The following is a 22,500-nucleotide window of genomic DNA, read 5'->3' as shown; positions in this document are numbered from 1 at the left end:
AATATCGCTTTTTTAGAAATTTACCTGTAAAGTCCGAAGTTTAAAACCTTAAAAAAAAACACGTTGTTTTTTTTTTGTTTTTTGTAATGAAACCTTGGTCCTTGCTCCTTTAATGGGAAAAAAATTAGGGCTTGAATTACATTTTTCGAGGAGTTATAAGCTTGGAAAGATGGGGTGGAATTATTCACTATTTTCACGAAATTTCTGACACACCTAGTGTATCTCTCATTGCATTATTGCCATTCTATTATATTTCTATTGTTTTCAATGCGTTTTACTCCTCGAAGGAATTGTCTACAAATATCAGATTTTGCATTTAATAAGATATTTAAGGGGGCTTAATTGAGATTAAAAAATATCTGAATTATTTGGTAATTGAATAAACGGTCCTGTTTTTGTATCTTGAGACATTGACGTAGTGGACCAGAGCGTTGCTTTGCATGATGTAGATTGACTGCTGATCTTGATCCTTCTTTTGAGTTTGATAGCGTCTTCTTTATATATATATATATATATATATATATATATATATATATATATATATATATATATATATATACTCCTATAAATTCGGTTTCTTTTGTGTGTATTGATATTCATATTAAACACGCTCTTTTCTATTTACTTAAAAAGAAAATACAATTTTCTCACATATGGTTTGTGCAATTGCATTCACCAGCAAAAGATCTAGCTAATTTGCATATTCCTTTAAACATTCATTGTAATTAATTCCCTATTAGTTGTTTTTATCGGTTTTCTTAATGGATATTTAGTTAACTATTACGTGTAATTATATTCATGAAGATATTCTACATGATTTATACTTGTATAATATTTGCGTAAAAAGTTTATAGTAAACACAATATTGTTTACATATATATATATTTGTTGAAATTTTGCCTACCAAACTCCTCCTATAGTTTTTGGTCTACAGATATGAAACTTCATATGTAAGGTATTTGAATCCATACAAAACTTTATATTTGGATTTTAGCCCGGAAAATTAAAAAAAATTGCCAGCTGAAGGTCGAACGTCGGCATTACGAATGCATAACTTAGTAGCTATTTGTGTATGTTTTAATTTTTAGCTTTGCAGTAAACATGTTTTCCTAGCCCAGTCATTGCGGCAGAAGAAAAATAAATCGTGAGCTGAACGTTTTTGTTCCGATTCTCGGTGGTGGCGCATGAGTCTTTTCTGTAATACTTTTTAAATCATTACTATATATTGCATCCAATCTATCTATCTATCTATCTATCTATCTATCTATCTATCTATAAAAGTGAATATGTCTGTCTGTCTTTTCTCTATGGTAGTTTAGGAAGACTATTATACAGAAAGTCATTACTTTACATATTGATACTATTTTATATATACATATACACCTAACTTATGAACACACATAGGACCCGAGTAATATATATATGTATATAATCTTTAGAATATGAGAGAATATATAATTATTTCTATAGCCAGACAATGTTGCAGCTCACACGAGTCAAGAAAGCTAGCAAACCGGAAGTTGAAGGCTCGAGTGTCGTCCTCATTTGTGCTCATCAGTTAGAGCCATCCGAACTCGAGATTTGAAACCTGAGCCTCTTGCATGCTATCAAAGCACTCTACCAACTGAGTAAACTCGCTAAACAAACAAGAATGAGTATTACCTTACACAGATCGAGAAACTCGCGGCATAGATTCGACAGTGGGATGAACCTTATCCTATATTGGGCGTGGTCATCCAACAAGTAAGAATTTTATACTCATAAGTACGATGCCATCACGCTAACGTAGCGCGCAATCAGTAATAGAATCTGAAGAATGTGAGAGAATATGTAATTATTTCCACAGAAGGACAACGTAACATTAAAGATAGCCAATAAACCGGTAGTTCAAGACTCGAGTTTCGACCGCATTTGGGCTTATCAGTTAGACACATCCGAACTCGGGATTTGAAACCCTAGTCTTTTGGATGTTTAGCAAACACACTTATTACCCCTAAATGATCCTTAAGTATTATATATTATTAAATATTTTTTATCATTAAAATTATTATTATTATTATTATTATTATTATATATTTTTAAATTATTTTATTATATTTTTACAGTATTATTTAATTATTTATCTACCTTTATTCGTTGTATCTTTATATATATAGTTATATGTGCTGGTTTTTAACAGGACCTTCGCGTTTACAGAGGGGTTTTGAGTATTCGAACCATTTCCGGCTAAATATACATACTCACATGCGCGTACAGGCAAGTGCGTCTACGTTACCCTTCTTTCCAACCCTTCATTCTTTCTGTAAACAGAATCTCTTATCATTGTTTACTAAAGGCTATCTTTACAATAGGAACTCTGAGAAAAGTCACCGCCTGTTAGCCGGTGTTTTCTCCGTTTATTTGTCGTTGTTTTTTTTTTCCAACGACGCTGATGAGCTATATTGATTTCATATCAAACACAGATGCCTAACTCAATACAATAAGACCGCTGGTTCTGTCTTTGGATTATGTATATATCATTTTTTAAAAATATTTTTAAGTATATATATATATATATATATATATATATATATATATATATATGTATATATGTATATATATATATATGTGTGTATTCAAATAGTTGTTTGTAAACTGTAAAAAGAGACAAACGGTGAAGATGATCTGTTGTGGCAGTGTGGGATAAGCAGACATCTAGGTACCGGTAGGAATGAAGAAATGCCCTAGATGTTGGGGTCAGAAACTTGATCCTATAGATGGTAGAGCTTCAGGAGGTTACGATTATTATTTTTAAACGCCTGTCCGTGTCTGGAGAGTGACAACCTTGATTGTCGGCTTTGGGATTTCATGTACATGGAGTCGAATATTTTTTACTTCTTATACATTTGTGTCCTGGTGATAACACTGGAAGAGCATGATCATGGGAAAGACCTAGGTGTCTACATCGACAACAAACTGAGTTCCAAGGAACATGAAGCTAAATCCATCGCAAAATCTGTTGTCGGGACCATTCACCGCACTTTTGACTTCCTCTCGAGTACATTCTTTGTGCAACTCTACAAGAGTCTTGTGCGTCCTATCTTGGAGTATTGCCACTCTGTCTGACAGCCGCACCATAAGACCTCATGCAGTGACCCGGAAGACGTACAGCACCGGGCAACCAAGCGTCTGGCATCACTGAAGGACAAGCCATATTCTGAAATATTGAGAACCCTGAGACTGCCCACTCTTGAGCATCGGAGAAATCGTGGTGACATGATCGATCTATACAAGTACATCCATGGGATATATGATACAAGAAAGCCACCTTTTCAGATCGCCAAAAATAGCGCAACCAGGGGGAACAACCTCAAAATCGTAAAAAAACACTTTAGGCTAGGTGTCCGCAAAGGGACCTTTTCACAGAGGGTTGTCAACACATGGAATGATCTCCCAGATGCAGTTGTACAAGCACAAACGGTAAACGCATTCGAAAGCAGACTTGCCGCCTTTTGGAGATTGCTGCCGAGTTTATATTGTCAATCCTCCTAAATGGAAGTGCAAATTCCTGGTTTTCCGTGCCACACATGCCACAATGTTGTCTAAGAAATTTTCCCTTGGAGTGATTAACAGGTCCAAAACCTGGATCTCAAACATCTATATGCCAAAGTCAAAGTCAAAATATTATTTTTTTGCTTTAGACCAATATATTTCTGAATTCTGACGTATGCATTTATGCGTGTTTGCAGATATTAGAAGATTGAGCTTGACCCGACATATTAAGGGTCGTTGTATAATCGAGGTAACTCTTGGTTTCTGAATTGGTGTAGGGGTAACACGCTCTCATATGACATTTAGACCTGTGGATAGATTTAGATTTTTCTAATTGCTTAAGCATTGTTTTTACTGCTAGAGTTTGGGTCCTAAGTCATGAACAGCATTGTACTGTTAGTTTCAACTTAACCTGTAATCAATAAATGTGCGTACATCATCGAATCTTGAAGCAATATTTGTGAATTGCTTAAATGCGATTAGTAGATGATCATTCCGTTACTTGAAACCGACGATAGAGTGTTTCTCTGAACATCTTTAACAAAATATATCAATAATATACGTTGAATTCATATCTCATATTTTCACGGAGCATTCTGGTAACTTTATTGACACAGACCCCCTTCTTAAATCAAATGAAATAAACACCTTTCTTGTTTTCATAAACTTCGTTGCATTATCTAATGGGAATAAATCCCAGTTAAATCCAATTGTGTTAGGCTGAAATGCTAATATTGAAACCGGATAATTTAAATAATGTATAGTTTCTGTTAGACACAGAGCTGAAAAAACATTAGATATGCCCATCCTTTAGACTAGCTGCATCTATTGAGATTCGACGATAAGAAACGTGACACCAACAATCGACTTGTAAACGTGTGGATGCTCACCGTCCAAATGACACCTGACACGCTGATAAACCGTTTTATTATAGAGACGAGGAAAAAGCGTGGACATTAGTTAGTATGCGACAATAGCTGTGATATTTGATGCAATGCGGTCGAACGTCTGCGTCGATGTTCGGATAACGGCAGCTAAAGCTTATTTCAATTTCTTATCGTTACACTTACACATAAAAGTGTATAATAGAAAATGCAACAAAAAACTGTGAATTACAAATATATGTTGATATAAAATGTTGCTGTACGTCATTTAGTAATCGTTTAAGAAGGTGTAAATGTGTGTAAAGCTTTGTATATTGTAAGGATTGGTAAAATGATCATCAGTTTCCCTCAGGGAATATGGTTAGTCAGTGCAGACTATACTAAGAGGATATAACAGTAGATTAAATATGAACAATACCGTAAGTTTAAGTTTTTCTTTGTTTATAAATGCTTTACCAACTCTAAATCATAAAATAATATAACAAAGTGTTATCTCTATGTAGACACTATTTTTTTTACCTAGGTATATCCACTTATCGAGCCCAAGAAGCCACTCGAGAATAAGGGTTACAGAGTGTACAGTAGAAATCGAGCAATATAGTAATATTTCGTAATGGAAATTCGGTAAATTTGTTAACATATGTGAGACGGCTCATCAAAAACTTGTTTACGTTTGACTTGAAGACAACCATATTGTAGTCAGCTGGAAATCAGGAAAACAGAAGACAATTCCATGGGCGTGCAGTTCTAAGAAAGAAGCTTTGTTCATGACATCTACGTTTAGTTTAAGGCACAGATAAAGAGTGGGGAAATTGTTACTAGTCTTTTCTGTAAGACGGGTGTTTCTTGTGAAAGTTTGGGGAAGGGGCACCATAGATTGGAGCCCAATCGAGCACTTGCTATTAAAATAACGGTAAAGCATGTATCTATATTTTTGGATATGTTTCAAAGTGTAGAATTTCAATATTCCTAAAATATTAGCATTTTTATTTAGATTTTTCATATGCTTTATAAATGTAAGTGCCCGACATTATATTGGGGACTCTCTCATGTACAAAATAGAGACTCTTTGTAACGGTATAAATTAACTAAGAATTACGGCTTGGAGGCAGCCGTTAGTGTAATTCTTAATCCGCCTCTTTACTATGTAATTACTATGACAGCTGTTCTTTGCATATTCTGTTTTTGTCTCAATATATGTTACCTTTTCTACACATTTCTGTGACCGTATCTTTTTTAGTGACACTTCCAGGACCACAACAGATATATTGTCGAGGTCATTGTTTATAAGATATTTTTCCTGAATATTTCGGAAATTTATGAATCGAATTTTGACCGTGTCAGTTCTCCCTTTACTCTAGTCACTAACAAGATATGCAAACATCAACGATCACATTAAAGCTGCTCAAACAAAAATGATCATATCCATTATAAAAAATTGAATATTACACTTGAGAATTCCTTATAAAAACCAACTGTTTGCGAACATGGTCGGAATAATGGAGGAAAATATTTCACTTACTTTCTTCAGCTGTGGTTTGCTTGGACACGACTTTAACTCCAACACAAAAGGTATGGCTTTATTTTATACATAATAACTGTACAGTTGATAAACGTTGAGCATACCTATACAGGAGAATGATTTTATATTAATAGAGTGACACATGGAGCATAAATTTTTCACAAAACGAAATATTTTTTATTATACGTGTTACATAGACGGAGTAAAACTCCGTTTTGTGTTTACATTCCTAACCGTGCACATAGAATTGGCATTTGCAAGAGATATGCATATGACACGTCTTGAATCTTTCGTCAATCAATATATTTTACACACTATATACATATATATATATATATATATATATATATATAGTGTGTGTGTATGTGTGCATCGATATAGGTGTGTGTATAAACAATATATATCATAGATTGTAAATTAAATAATGAATCAAATTCAACTTATTTATTCTAAGTCTCAAAGTTCTTAAACATGTAACAAAACTGATAATTAGGATGTCTAAGAATGCATAAATAACACCATAAAATGTATCTAGGTATTGTTTTAGTGATAAAAACCTTAAAAATTATGTTTTTAATCGTTATAAAAATACAGTGAATTTAAGTTGTAAGTAAAGCAATGATTCTACTCGTTATAATCAATTCTTGGTGTATGATTAGTATTTTTTGGTAATTTTCTTGACCAGTGGATTTTGAGTTTATCGCTGAATTCCATAAACCATTGGTCAATTAACAGTGAAATTAGCAGGAAATAGTAATCGCACACTAAGGACGATTTACAACGATTAATACTCTTTTTTATATTAATGAATAGTGTTTACAGAAATATGTTAGCAAGTTGAAATGGTAAATGTTCATTTTAAATTTCCGACATATTTCGTTTAGTTTTATGTATGTTCAACTTCAATCAGTTTCTACAAAAGATTTACTTTAAAATCTTTTTTATCTAGATGTCAACCTTGACAAACGATAGGAAACGAAACTGGAGTGCTAAAATATTAGTTTCGATTCTAGTTGTCTTAACCCTTGCCAATTTTTGTAACTTTTTTAAAATTTACTTTTGAATTTTTTTTTGCATTTTTTTATTTACTTTTGAAATAAGTACTATATGTATATCTATATATATATATGTATATATATATATATGTTTGTGTGTGTGTGTCTGTCTGTACACACACACATATATATATAAATGACAAAGGCGCATATTCCACATTTCAAGATACTGTCAACCTTTTTTCATTTAAGTATGTTCACATGCACACTTTTTGACAGCACCTGTTCCGTAGCGCAACATCATTCAATTAATTATTATATAACCAATGAATATATTCTGCAGCAAATCATCATCAGAAGAAGCATCCATCCATTAAACGGAAATAAATGCATACTAGGGGTGTGCAATAAGTAATGCCCCTGGCCCACTTCCCATAGAAGTAGAGAAACGAATCTTGGCACAGTTATTAGTCTTTCTCTATATAGGGACCACCCAGAGTTATGCATTTATCCCATCGTTTGATGCAGCTCTGGAGACCGTTTTTGTAGAACACCCTAGGTTGGTACTCCAACCACGACGTGACTTCAGCAATCAAGGCTGCATCATCTGGAAAACGCTTTCCTTTCAAAAACAACTTCATGGCTGGGAAGGGGTGAAAATAAGGGGGTGCAAACTCAGGAGGGTAGTGAGGATGAGGAAGGATTTCATAACCACACGGCCGTGCTTCTGATCTGGCGACATGCGAGCTGTGTACCGGAGCGTTGTCCTGCAGGAGGAGCGTACCTTTGCTGACCTTGCCCCGCCTCTTGATTTTGATAGCTTCCCTTTATTTCCTAAAAAGTGAAGCATAATAGGTTCCTGTTATTGTGGTACACTTTGCCAGGAAATCTGTCATCACTACTCCGTCCTGGTCCCAGAAGACCGTGAGCATGACTTAGCCAGCGGAGGGCTGCACGCTTGCCTTCTTTGAAGGTGGTGAGTCCAAGTGCTTCCACTGCATTGACTGGGCTTTGGTCTTTGGATCATAGATTTTCAGGTTTCATCCTGTGTAATCAGTCTTTTAAAAAACTTTGACTCATATTCTTGGAACATCTCCAAATTCATCCTCGAGCACTCGACGCGTTCTCGCTTATGGAATGGTGTGAGCAACCTGGGAATCCATCTGGCAGGCACCTTATGCATGTGCAAATGGTCATGAATGATAGTTTTCACAGACCCTGTACTAATCTTGACATCTTGGGCTATTTACTGAATAGTAATGCGCCAATCTTCCAAAATGTCAGTCGCAACTTGACGGACAGATGCCTCATCAATGGCAGAAGGGGGGCGACCAGGTCTGGGAGCTGTTTCCACAGACTTCCGGCCATGTTTGAATCGACGATACCAGCGTTTTACAAGGTAATATGATGGGCCATTTCCACCATATGTTTCTTTCGTTTCATCAAAAGTCTCCTGTGGTATGCGTTCTTTCAAATACAAAAAACCGGATCACTGCTCGACATTCAACAGGCTCCATTTCAGACCTGACTCAGTTTAAACACCTGTAAAACAGAAACGACAATTAGTTCAGAGCTGCAATTTGCCACATAACCCGTAGCGATATACATCATTGCATATGCCAAATTTTAGCTAGATCAGACAACGTGAAGTGTATCAGAAGCATTACATATTGCACAACGCTCGTATCAAAGGAATACACCTGACAACATTTCTGTCCGAATTTTCGGATATTGTAATCATGCCCATATGCATTTAAAAAAAAGATTGATGAGTCTTTTTTTTTCCTAATGTGTTACTTCCATAATTTATTCATTGCTTTTTATAATTATCAATGAATGATTTTCCGCTACGACACATGTGCTGCCAAGAAGTGTGTATATTAAGATGAATAAAATGATAAATTGTAAGATGCATAACATCTGGAAATTTAGAATATAGGTATTCATTTACTTGTTATATGCTCTGTAATTTTTTTTTTTTTTACAAAGGCATCACCACATTATCAAGGCCCAGAGGCCACTCAAGGATAAGGGTTAAAGAGTGTACAGTAGAAATTGGTCAATATAGTAATCATTAGTAATGAAAATTTGGTAAATTTAATAACTTATATGGAACGGCTCATCAAGAACTTATTTACTTTAGACTTGAACACAACCATATTGTAGTCAGCCGGAAAGCAGGAAAACGTAAGACAATTCCACAGGCGTGCAGTTCTAAGAAAGAAGCTTTGTTCATGGAATCTACGTTTATGTTTAGGCACAGATAAAGAGTGGGGGAAATTATTGATAGTGTTTACAGCTAGACGAGTGTTTCTTGTGAAAGTTTGGCGAGGGGGGACCATAGATTGAAGCTCAGTTCAACACTTTCCATGAAAATAACGATACATCAGAGACAAACTCGAAACATCTCTTCTGTGAGATAGAGATTGCAAGGAGGAGAAAAGGACATCTCCTACGAGGCTACGAAGTCTATTTTGAACTCTATCAAGGCAGGACAAGTCCTTTCTAGCAGCTCCTGCCCAGATGTGGCAACAGTATTCCATCCTTGGACGTACCTAGCTCTTATATAGGTAGAGAATAGCATCAGCAGTGAGATATCTACTGGATCGATAGAAAGATCCCACCATTTTTCCAGCGGCCTTGGCAACAGATTTGATATACGTGTTCCATTTAAGATCAGGAGTAATGGTCAAGCCCAGAAGTTTGTCAAAACTTGAGGCCTGCTGAAGACGAGAGCCATTCATTTCAATTGATGACAAATGTGAATTAGAATGTTGATGATGTAAAGAGAGAAGCTTGGTTTTAGATGCATTAAACGTAACCAGCCACTCCTTTCCCCATTGTACTACGTGCTCAAGATCAGAGGAGAGAGAATTGGAGAGAACTTGGTCGTTTACTGTCTTAGATGTGCTACCATAAATGGTAGTGTCGTCAGCATAAATGTCTACAAATGATGTAAGGATATGATTTGGAAGATCATTAATGTAGATCAGGAAAAGAGTTGGGCCCAGGATGGATCCCTGAGGGACACCGGCATTAATACTGTGAGCTTCTGATTTTTGCCCCTCAACTACTACTCTTATGAACCTATCAGAAAGAAATGATTTAATAATTGAGAAGACTTTTCCAGCTATACCATAGCTAGCGATCTTATGAAGTAAACCTTTATGCCATACCCTATCAAAGGCTTTAGATATGTCAAGAGCAATTGCCCTAGAAAATTGCCACCGTCGAGAGATTTGCTAATCCTATGCGATATAACTGTAAGGACATCTGCTGTAGATCTAGCAGAACGGAAACCATATTGAGTGTCACTAAGAAGGTTATTTTTGTTGAGATGTTTGATTACTTCTGTATTTAACACAGATTCTATCAACTTACTCATGACGCACAGGAGACTTATTGGCCTGTACTGAGAGGGGGATGAGCGATCACCTGAATTCTTAAATACAGGGCATACTGATGAGATTTTCCAGGGAGATGGGAAACTATTCTCCTTAAGACAACGTTTAAACAGTTTTGTAAGTATGGGCGCTAATTCAGGTTGAAGTTTTTTGAGTACCATAATTGGAATACCATCAGGACCAGTTGCTTTACTGGAATCAAGGTTTTTGATTAGCTTCGCAACATCACGTACAGATATACGTATATCACATAGCGTGTTTTCTGATACAGGAGGAAATATTGGGGGTTGGCGGTCTTGGTCGCAAAGGGTAGAATTAGCTGCAAAGTTCTTGACAAAGAGTTTGGCTTTGTCTGATGCTGACGAGATTACCTCAGGTCCATTGATAATAGTTGGGATGGAGCACACGCTTCTGTTCAGGATTCTGTTTGCTATTTGCCAAAACTGGTGGGAACCAAGCCGCTGCTCAGCTACTTTGGACTTAACAGATTGAGCATACAACTCTCTTGCGTTCCTTATTACTTTCTTACAATGGTTGCTGGCAGTCCTGAAAACGGCTTTAGTTTCCATACATCTATTACGTTGGAAGCAGTGGAAAAAGTGATTTCTGTGCGCAATGGCAGCAGCACATTCTGGAGAGAACCATGGCTGGCTGTTAGGTTTTTGCTGAAACTTTTTAGAGGGTATGAAATGGTCAATACCTACAATTAACCATTCAGTTAGGTCTAATACTATAGAGGGCACATCCTTTTTAAACATGGAATGCAGAGGTAGATCAGATATAAATGTACGGAAGCTATCCCAGTCAGCCTTAGTGTATCGATATACTGTACGATGAAGAGGTACGTTTGGGGACTTATTATATTTCATTTTTATCTTAATTGATACAACAGAGTGGTCGGAAGATCCAAGAGGCGACAGAACAGAAACTGAACATAGTTCAGGGCAAGTTGTGAGAAAAAGGTCTAGTAGGCTCGCATACTGGCCGTCATTATCGGGCACACGGGTAGGTTCCTGAACAATCTGAGTGAGGTCATAGGCAATGGAGAAATCATGACAGAACCTCCCCTCATCATCGGTCTTGTTTGAGTGGGTCAACCATTCGACGTTGTGAACATTGAAGTCTCCACATACGTGAATGTTAGTTGAAGGATAAGTAGAAAGGACTTGGTCAATTTTCTCAGATATGCTTTGAAAGATAGTAACTCCGCTGTTGTGGGGGCGATAGAGAGTAAATATAAATGCAGTAGTGTGAGCTAAAGCAACCCGGAAGCACATATAGGGTAAGTTAGGATCTTCCCTGGAGATGTCCCTCCCACATGGAAAGCTATCTTTAATATAGGCACATATTCCATGCCCATGGCGATCTTGGGGGTCAGATTTAGAAGTGTAGTTAGAGTATCCTGAAATTGCAAACTCATCTAGGGAAATAGCCTGTCCAATGCCAGTTTCACTTAAAAATAAAAGGTCTGGTTTAGTCTCCTGTAATTGGGTTTCAACCTCTGGAAGGTTAGAACGAAGACCCCTGATGTTGGAGAAGGAGACATGGTAGTAGGGGTCTACGTTGGAAGTTGGAGAACCGGGTTTAATCGTGTATTTTTTCTTGAAACTTGTCATGATGAAATTTTGGAATTTGTGGACTAGGTCGACAGATTTACTTAGAGCAGGACAGAGAGGGGAAACTAAGAGAGAAAAAGAAACGAAGAATTTTTTTTTGTAGCACATGATAAGGTAAAGCCGTAACAATTACCCACTAGTATGGCATCGAGAGGCCCCACCAGAAGCTACTGCATGGTCCAGATTCCATTCACCAAATGGCAATACAGCAGCCCCAGTACTTTGCACCTGCTGATAGGACAGCCTCCTAAGTGGTTAATCCAAGGTTCGGGTCCCTGACTATCAGGCGGATAACGTCAGCCCAGACAAAACGTTTACCTCCAGCACCCTTACTAGTGACATGGCTACAAGGATAGACATAGAAACAGAAAATTTCCACCAATTCTGCCAACTGTTCGCGCAAAAATACTGCCAACCTAGAAAACAGCTTTTTCTTCTCCCTTTGTCAGAAAAATCACTCATTTAAAAAATGAGGACTGAGGGACAAATAAGAAGAAGCGAGAGTAACAGGAGCTGCCGATAACGCATCCACAATGCGTTTTCTACTCTCCATTAAAAAAAAAACAAAAAAAACTATTAAGTATTGTACTTAATAAAAGTCCAAAGGACGTGTTTAAGGGAAAGTATGGTGATAGATTCCCCTCTCACGAATTAAAAATGAGTACAATTAGGTAAGCTATTTTTGCAATAAACTCGGTAGATGAATAAACATTTATGGACGAGAAAAAAAAAGCTAGCATTTAATACAACAGAAATACATAAATTAAATACTGAAATAAAATGTAGTTATTAATATTTGAATCTAAAAATAAAAAGTGCGAATTAGTAGAGAAAATCACTTATCACAACAACGCTTCCGTCTCCAAATTGCAAACTAGTGAAGAATTTAACTTTTACTAGCGTTCAGAAGATGTTTTTTTTAATTAACCGTTAAGAGAAAGCGTGATTTTATTCTGAACTAATTATAATTATATTAAGCTTCATAAATTAAAAGATTAAAATAAATAAAAAAGTGAATTGTAATTGGAAATAAACATATTTCCACACACACACACACACACACATATATATATCTACATATATATATATACATACACATATATATATATATATATATATATATATATATATATATATATATAGTAATTTATAAAATATATATGGCGATTAAGCTACACTGAATATTCGGCGTTTCATCCACTCTAGGATTCCTCAGGCATATATATATGTGTGTGTGTATGTATATATATATATATATATATATATATATATATATATGTACCTCCATATTCGGCGTTTCATCCACTCTAGGATTCCTCAGGCATAAGCCTGAAGAATCTTAGAGTGGATGAAACGCCGAATATTCAGTGTAGCTTAATCACCATATGTATTTTATAAATTACTAACTATCTCTACCTACGTATTGAGGACTTTTGAAGTAAATACTTAAAATTTACGCATAAATCTATACTTTCGTACATTAAATTTATGTGAGTAAATGAAGTAGTTATATATATATATATATATATATATATATATATATATATATATAGAGAGAGAGAGAGAGAGAGAGAGAGAGAGAGAGTATTGGAAGTTTTAAACCTTTAAAACTGTACAAAAAACTATTTTATTTTCATTTTTTATCATTCGTTAAAAAACTATTTAGTCAATAAGTTCATTTAATAAGCTGCATTCACTGCATCAACTTGTTCTCTCGAATTCACTATGGTACTAATTGTAATTTTAGGGATCATCAGTTGTTTTCCATAAAACGCTGTTTCGGGATTTAAAAAAAAATAAACAGTATATTAAATCATGACTCTCCAGCAGTGTGGATCGAATACTATCTCCCTTAATCTTAAGAAGAAGACACTTTACAACTATTAGATCTAGTTTCCTATTCTTAATTCATTTGATTAACCTATTTATATTATAAAAATGGATTCCTTATCTGTGAGATTCAGCTGTTTCCAAATTCCAAATGGATATATTTTTATTCTTCCAGTCTTGTATCGATTAGTACTTTACATTCTTATTTATTAGAAAATTAAAATATATAAAGGTTAAAAAAATTTATAAATATATACATATACACATTTTTTTCATATAATACATTTTTTTATACTTTTTTTTATATAATACAGTTTATAGATTCTAATATAGATTTCCTTTATCAATATATTCTAGTTCATTTTGCGCGATTCAAAAGCATCAGAATAACGAGCAAATGCTTTATTTAACTGTTTACATACTTTCGTTTTATCCTCACCTTGGTGTATCATCCTTATTACTAAGCTAGAAACTGGGGGTATAAAATCTATTAATTTTAAAGTAAAGCGAGATATTTTCAAAAACCCTTACATAATGGTTCCATAAAGTATAAAAACAGGACAGGTACTATCATCATGCCGCATACGAACTATTTGAAAAGGGAATAAGTGTCTTTTATCGAATATTTTATAAAAAAAAATCCAGAAATATAGCCTGTTGTCTTCTATGTTCACAATTCAGGTCTAAATCCTTTGGATATATAACACGTTTATTTTTTCGAATTCATTGTTATCGTTTACACATATACGGTCATCTACAAATCTCCTATATCCATGAAAATTATATGTTTTAGATATATCATTTTTTATTTGTGATTACATGTATATATACTCGAGTGTATGCAAACACATGTATGCCCAAAATGGTTCAGAATCCAATCACATTGGGATACCTATCGTTTGGAGTAATATTTTAGTTCCTATTTGAAAATAACATTCTTTAATAAGATGAATTATAAGTATTTTTAAAATACCTTTAGAAACACTAGTTTTTCTATTTGTATTTTTACACCAGAAAGCGTTACAGTTTGAAAGGTCTACATATTTACCTTTGCCACCTTCAAAAGCTAAATCTACAATATTATTTAATTGGTTTATAAGTTTTTCATGTAGAATTTTAGTATATAGCGTACTAAAATCGTAAGTCGCTATAGATTTTGCTTTTATTCTAGAGTTTATTTTATCTAATTTTTCTTTGACTGGTTGTGACTTATTTACCACCCAACATAGATTTATATTATTATAGGATTTTTGTTTCTGGTGGACATTATTTATTTGATTCATAATTAATTTAAATATTTTAGATATAACTTTACTCAAAGGTTTTGTGCTTCAAGTCTTTGAACCTACAATAAACTTAGCGCTAACTTGATTTTTGTGCATTTTAGGTATCCAATAGATATATGGAAGTTTTTTTTTTCTTCTAACTTTAATCCTACTTTTTCAAAAATAATACTATTATTCAGAATAATGCTATTTAAATTAATATCACTTACTTTATAGGTATCTTAATCTTTACCTATAATTCCTACTTCTATAACTAAACATTGTATATAATATTTTTTACATATAAAAGCTATATACTTTGCTGCTTTATCAATAGGAACTAGTATAAGCTTATCTTGAAGTATTTAAACTTCCTCAAGTATTTATGATGTTATAAGAAGGGCATTTGTTTTTCAGGGCGTTTAAATATATTATTTTTCCATGCATCAAACGTAGACTGTGCTAATTTATATTTATTTATCATAGACATAATAAATCCTTCCAGTGCTTTAGTTACTTCTTTAACGCATTTAGTGTTATTTAGGCATTTAGGTTCTCTTAAATTGAGAACTTTACTAATTTAAAATTATTTACTATCTTTAGATTTCCTGTGATTGCATAGTTTATCTCATTATTACAGAAAGGAGAAGAATTACATTCACATTCTGGATTTTTTTTCTTTTTTCACCACTTATCAAGGCCCGGAAGCCATTCAGGGATAAGGGTTATTGCAAGTACATTACGTTAGTGTGGAGATTTGATGAAGTGTTTACTTAAGGGGGCGGTTCATTAGGAATTTGTTAACGTTGGACTTGAAGACATCCAAGTTGTAGTCCGGTGGGAAGCAGGCACACGGAACAGAGTTCCACAGGCGTGCAGTTCTAAGAAAGAAGCTTTGTTCATGGAATCCACGTTTTGATTTAGGCACAGATATAGAGTGGGGGAAATTTTTCACAGTGGATTCAGCTAGACGGGTGTTTTTCGTGAAAGATTGGCGAGGGGGGACCAGAGATTGGAGTTCAGACGAGCACCTGCCATGGAAATAACGATAAAAAGTGTCTGCTGTGGGAGAGAGGTTGCAGGGTAGAGAAAAGGGCATTTCCCACTAAGCCACGAAGTCTATTTTGTAGTCTGTCAAGGTACGATAGGCTGTTTTTAGCAGCTCCTACCAAGATATGGCAACAGTATTCCATCCTTGGACGTACTTGGCTTTTATATAGATAGAATATTGATGATATTATCATTTATATTTATATGTTCAACCATTTTTCTTTATAATAATATTATTACGTTTCGTTAGCCTTAGTTTATATGTAGCTATTGGTTTTTGATCTTTTGTCTGTAGCTTATTGTAGTAATTGTATGTCGTTTTTTTGTAGTAATTTTTTTTTCATTTAATATTTTAGGTAAATTCATATCATCAAAACATTTATTTTCATACAAAACTACACAAACATTTCTAAGTTTCTTTTTTATACCTTCCACAGGTGGCTTATAAGATTTAGTGTCAATTATATACAGAATATAATCGTACCATTGAAGGAAATGGCCTTTCCTATATATCGTATCCTGTTGTAAAAATATGTTTGATGCTATTTCCTTCAACACCTGTTTTTTGTTTGAGTAAGTAGTTTCTGATATAATTGAAAGACTAAGAAATGTGATTCATCATAATATATTTAGTTTTACAAAATGTCCTCGCATTAATTAGCTGATTCTCTATTATTCCTGTTAACATAAGATCTATCTTTACCACTGTAGTATATATATATATATGTATATATATATGTATATATATATATATATATATATATATATATATAACAGTTGTGGGCGAGTATTTATTTAAATGAACATTTATTGAGGTATTTTGCGAGCAGCGATCTAAAGGTCCGTATTTAGAACTATCAATTACGTGACAGTTGAAGGTTCATATCCCAGCAATGGAAAGGCACAGATGAGTTGTGATACAAGAAAACTATATGTATGTAGATGAATTGCATGTATATATATATATATATATATATATATATATATATATGTGTGTGTGGGGGGTGTATTTTGGCAGCAAGACATTATTCAAGCACGTCTTATTAAACAGGACAGCGTTATTCTTTTTTCCTATTTTTCTGGATATCTTTTCAATTCGCCGAGGGGTCACCTTTTTTTCATTTTTCACACCTAACAAGGCAATATGCCACTTTGAAGTAGGGGGTTACTATCGGGGCATAACTTGCAGGGACATTATGAAAGGGGGTTATCAGCAAGATGTCTGTTCACATTGCACTTGAACTTCTTCATTTTAATACAGTTGAGAAAGCAGAAACCCGCAGTACTGGTGGAGAAAATATTGGAGTAGAAGGTGTTCTTAGCCGTAGGGATCTTTTCTGTGTAGGGGTGAGATTTAGCTGCTTGTCGCGTTTGTTGGATGTATTTATGACGAAGGGGTACAAGTGCTTGGAGTTCGTAAGGCCATTCACCATTAAAATACTTGTAGAACAGGCAGCGGGATGCGACAGTTCATCGATGGGGCAGGGTAATACAGAGAAATTATATTAAATTTTGTATAACATTGTACTTGGTCAACACACAGATTAAATATAGGTTAAGCATGTTAAAAAACAAAACAAAGTGTAATCATAGTACCTGTATGTAAAAATAACACATACTTCAGCTAAACCTCTGCATATCGAAAATATATTGATAACGTAAAAAGTGTTTATATACAATATGTATGCATTGAAACGTGAAGTTGAATTGTACGACGGGATCATTTGGCCTTCGGGACAACATCAAAGTGTAGTATCTGTTCTTCGGATGCTGCACTTCTATTTCTTGTTCTCTTTCGGTGAAGGAGAAATCCTTCACGATTGAGACAATTTTTATTTTTGTACCTTTTCTCCACGTTAAAAAACGACCCTGGTGTCTAACTCTGTCCCGTGGGGAGGCATAGTAAATAGGTACAATATTAATTACTAGTAGTAACCGCTAACCGACCTTGCCCGGTAGAAGCGTGTCTTCTCTGAATAAATAAATATAGTGCGGCTGTTGTTGCTGTTGTTGTTGTTGTTGTTGTTGTTGTTGTTGCTGCTCCTCAACCACCAACCTCTTCATGTGACCAACGGCTTTTGGAATTAACACCTCAACTCCTCATGGTAAGGTCGGCTATCGGATTGTCAAGAACGGGTGGAGAGAGGTAGTGTAGTAAGAGTATTTGAGCAACCACTAGCTGTAAAAAAAATTAAATTAAAAAATAGCAGCGATGGGAAAAATTAGAGGCAGTAGGCAGCCTGAAAAAGCATTCATCGTTGAATCTCTGATAATATAGACTGGTTACTTACTGGAGTCCGCAACTAAAAATAGGTCATCTCAAAGTTTTATTAAGAAACAGGATTTTTTTTTTATAAACGATAACATCGAAATCCTCTCCTAAGGAAATGAAACGGAACTTCTTTCCTGCATGTGTCAATTATTATTTTTTTTATTAACCACAATACTTGGGTTCAATTATTGCACATATCACCGTAACAAAATGAAATAAATAAATTAAACCTAAAAGTAGAAGAGAAACCACATCAGAAAACAAATTTAGATATTAAAAAAACAAGAAAAAGAAAAAAACAATCATTATAATAATAAAAAAAACATTAATTTGGTCTGGTACGAACGTGCAAACAGCAGGGTATATGGGCTTGCTATCCACTCTGCAATGAACTGATTTTAAATAATGTTTCTTTTTATTCTACTTAAAGCAAACAATAACGAGTAAATGAAATGAAGTAAATTCGTTACGTTGTTTTAATCTCTCTCTCTCTCTCTCTCTCTCTCTCTCTCTATTTCTCTCTCTCTATTTCTCTCTCTCTTTCTCTCTCTTCGGATACGATGATTTAATCTCTGTCTCTCTGTCTCAATGTTTCTCTCTGCCGTACCCGTTAACTGGTCTCGCTCAGGAGAAGCGTGCTCCCCTTCGAAAAAATGAAAATAAGTGTGTCGTTGTTGTTAGTGGTGGTGTTGGTGTTGCTGACCAATCACAAATCTCCTCTTGTTATGATCGGTTTTCGGAATAGACATCCCCAACTCCTCATGATAAGAACGACTATCGTTGCCCGTTAAAGGAAAAGCAGCAATGGTTTATTTTTTATTCAGTGTGTAAAACAAATTTGAACAACATTAATTATAATTTAAAAAAAAATTATATAGGTTGGTAGATAATTAAATTTATTGTATAATATGTTTTGCTGTTGTTTCTTTGTTTTGCAATTTTCAGCCGTTAAGTGTTCTACATTTTAACAGAGGGAATAATTAAATCTAAATAAAGGTGGGTACTTAGATTGTATTTTGAACTGCTGAGGCTGAAACGCCCCCCTCCCCAATATATATATTATGAAAAATCGTTTTTTAGCGAGTTTAAAAATGGCACGGAAAAAAGAAAAGGAGGAAAACAAAACAAAGAGGGAATAAGTAATTGTTTACAAAGCAGTAAAGAAAGTCAGTTCGTGTATTTCAAAAAAGGAAAACAATGTAAAATAAAATGGAAAGTATAAAAATATAAATACACCTAAGGAAAATAAAAACAAATAAAGCAAACTGTCGGATAAAGGTACTTGGCTAAAATATAATTATATGTATGCAACGGTTCTAGAGGACAATATTGTTCGGTAATTAAAGGGAGTAGTTTCATTCCAATAATCCATGAATATGGGGAATGTCTCGTGTCAGCTAATCAGAATGTGAGGAACAAGTATCTGGAGAGGTTAGTATTTTATTACAAAATATAAGAAGGTAAATACTATGCTAAATAGTGAATAGATCAGTTAAGTAGAAAGGGATCTAAATTAAATCTCGTGTGAGTATAAATACGCGGTGTAAGTGGGTGACGGTAGATAGCTTGGCGAATAGGGGGAAAATGTGAACTACTGCCTCAGTAGGTTATGACAATGATGAGGATGTCGCTCCTATGATTAAATGTAATGTTATAATATTACGAATTAATGTCTCTAAATTGGCGTTCTATAGTTAAAGAAGGTAATGGCTAATACCGTAAACATTAAACATGTGTATGTGTCATGTGTTGTTGTAGACTTACGGTATTTTGATCCAGACGGGAAAAACTGCGTCTCTTACATATATATATATATATATATATATATATATATATATATATATATATATATATATATATAGGAATATGCGTCCTTATTTGTTTCAGTACAAAATTAGCCATAGCGCATATGTACTGCGTTGCTTTCTCTTAATTGTCTTCGTATACAAACTAAAAATGTCGCAACAAAACTACATACACCTCTTATATATATATATATATATATGTGTGTGTGTGTGTGTGTGTGTGTGTGCGTGTATGTGTGTGTGTACTGTAAAGCCACCTCTTCAAGTTCTAACAGATTGAGTGCATTCTTTATTAATGCAACGAAACCTGAGGGAACAGTGGACTCTAATTTTAAAATGACCTAAATAAAAAGTGTAACTCTATCTGTAAGTCCTCAACTATGTCCGATCAATATCTGAAGTATTTAATGTGAAAGCCACAATTTATTCGATGATTCGATATATAGATTTATTTAACAGAAAAGTTGCAGAGATTATTGATTGTTTAATGCGAGTATAATATATGCATATAATATGTGCATAATTATATATACACATGAGGTATTATCCGTAAAAAGGTTATGTCGGGGACCCTTGTCGTTAATGAACCTTAAATAAGGGACAAGTTTGTTTTAAAAAAAGGTTTTCTGCTAAAAATGTGGCTAAGAGAAAATTGAATTAACTCCTCCATATTTTTTTTGTGAGTTTCTTAACTTTCGTTAGCTAAGTATTAAATCTTGATACCCTCCTCTTTTTCAGAAAGCTAACGACTTTATCAGTATAAAACACAAAATACATGAATCTTAAGAAAAGTCAGGCCAACTGAAATTCCAGTGGAAGCCATGTCGGTTATCAGCAAGCGATGCTTTCTAGAAAACTATTGTGAAAATACAAAGTAAACTGCAATAGTTCCCATAATTAGCGGGCCGTATTGCAAATCTGTAATGTGTTACTCTCAGTATGAAGAGAAACCCACGTGTAAACGCATCACGGTTCTCTCTTCTCCCATTCAACGTTCACAGTGCAAACTATATTCAGCTTGAAGCTATCCTACAGTAAATAATTGGAATAATACTTTCTTTTTGTTGTCCTGCCGGGTTCCAACCGTCTGAATATTTAAAAATATTCTGGCGGATTCCATAGCATGCGAGAACTCATCTCATTCGCGATCACATTTTTGTAAATGACGTCTTTTAATCCATAAATGACTATCGGCAGATTCGCATTTCTATATACACAGACCGAAATAACTGTTTTGTTTTTCGTATACCCAGTAAATAAGAACAGGAACCATGGTCTAGTCCATTATTTTGCTCTCAATTTATTACTTCTCAATTTAAAACGTTTTACTACGGATAATATATTGTACGAACAACACTAAGGATGACAGGTGATGCGAGGTAAGCTGCGCCTGATAGCCGAGTTGTTTGATGAAGTGTTGCGAACGAAATCAACTCGTACAAGACAACCGAACGATTATTTCATCTGTAATGTGATCAACGATAAGAAACGAGTTTATTTAAAAGACTGACATAATAATAGACTATAAAAATCATTATTAACCTACAGACACTAGTAGTTTCATCCTTTCGGGAATCATCAGTGAAGGGTGTCACGATTGGCGCCAGTCGGGAGATTCGAACCCGGCAACAAAACCATTTCTGACTCCATGTGCAGTATATATATATATATATATATATATATATATATATATATATATATATATATATATATATATAGTCTGTTTATTAAATAAACATTATTGGTTATATATGTGCATGCATGTTCCAGTGGAAGCTAAGTTCAAAGAGACCTCCTCGCCAGACCCAAAAGGGGATACTATTGAAATGAGAATCAAGGTTGCATTAGTTTTTAATATAATATAATCGTGTATGAGTAATGCTCTGAAACGGATGGATGTGTTTGTGAATGTGGACAGTAGATGTTTTGGAGGGGGTGTAGGGGTTGGAGAGGGTTAAAGAAGACGAGGAAGTACGGTTCCGTGTAAGCAAGCTGTCGCACTGCATTTGCATATCCTATTTATTTTAATTAATTCTCTATTAGCTTTTTCTGTTTTCTGATAGTATGATGATCGTGAGTAAACAACTACGTGTAATTATATTCATGCAGATATTCTACATAATTTATACCTCCGTAACATTTGCGTAAAAAGGTTATAGTAAACATTAACATCTTTCTATTAATGCGTTTATATTAATTTGTTTTCCAAACTCCTATGTCCAATGTTGGTCTACTGACATAAAAATATAGAGAATAATCGAATCAATGCAAATGTTATTTTTTAGTTTTAGCCCGGGGAAATCAGTGCAAAACTGTGAAAAAAAAA

The sequence above is a fragment of the Euprymna scolopes genome, chromosome 18 (assembly GCF_053919585.1).
Source record: "Euprymna scolopes isolate OS-2025 chromosome 18, ASM5391958v1, whole genome shotgun sequence".
Lineage (NCBI taxonomy): Eukaryota > Metazoa > Mollusca > Cephalopoda > Sepiida > Sepiolidae > Euprymna > Euprymna scolopes.
This window is presented reverse-complemented; position numbering follows the sequence as displayed.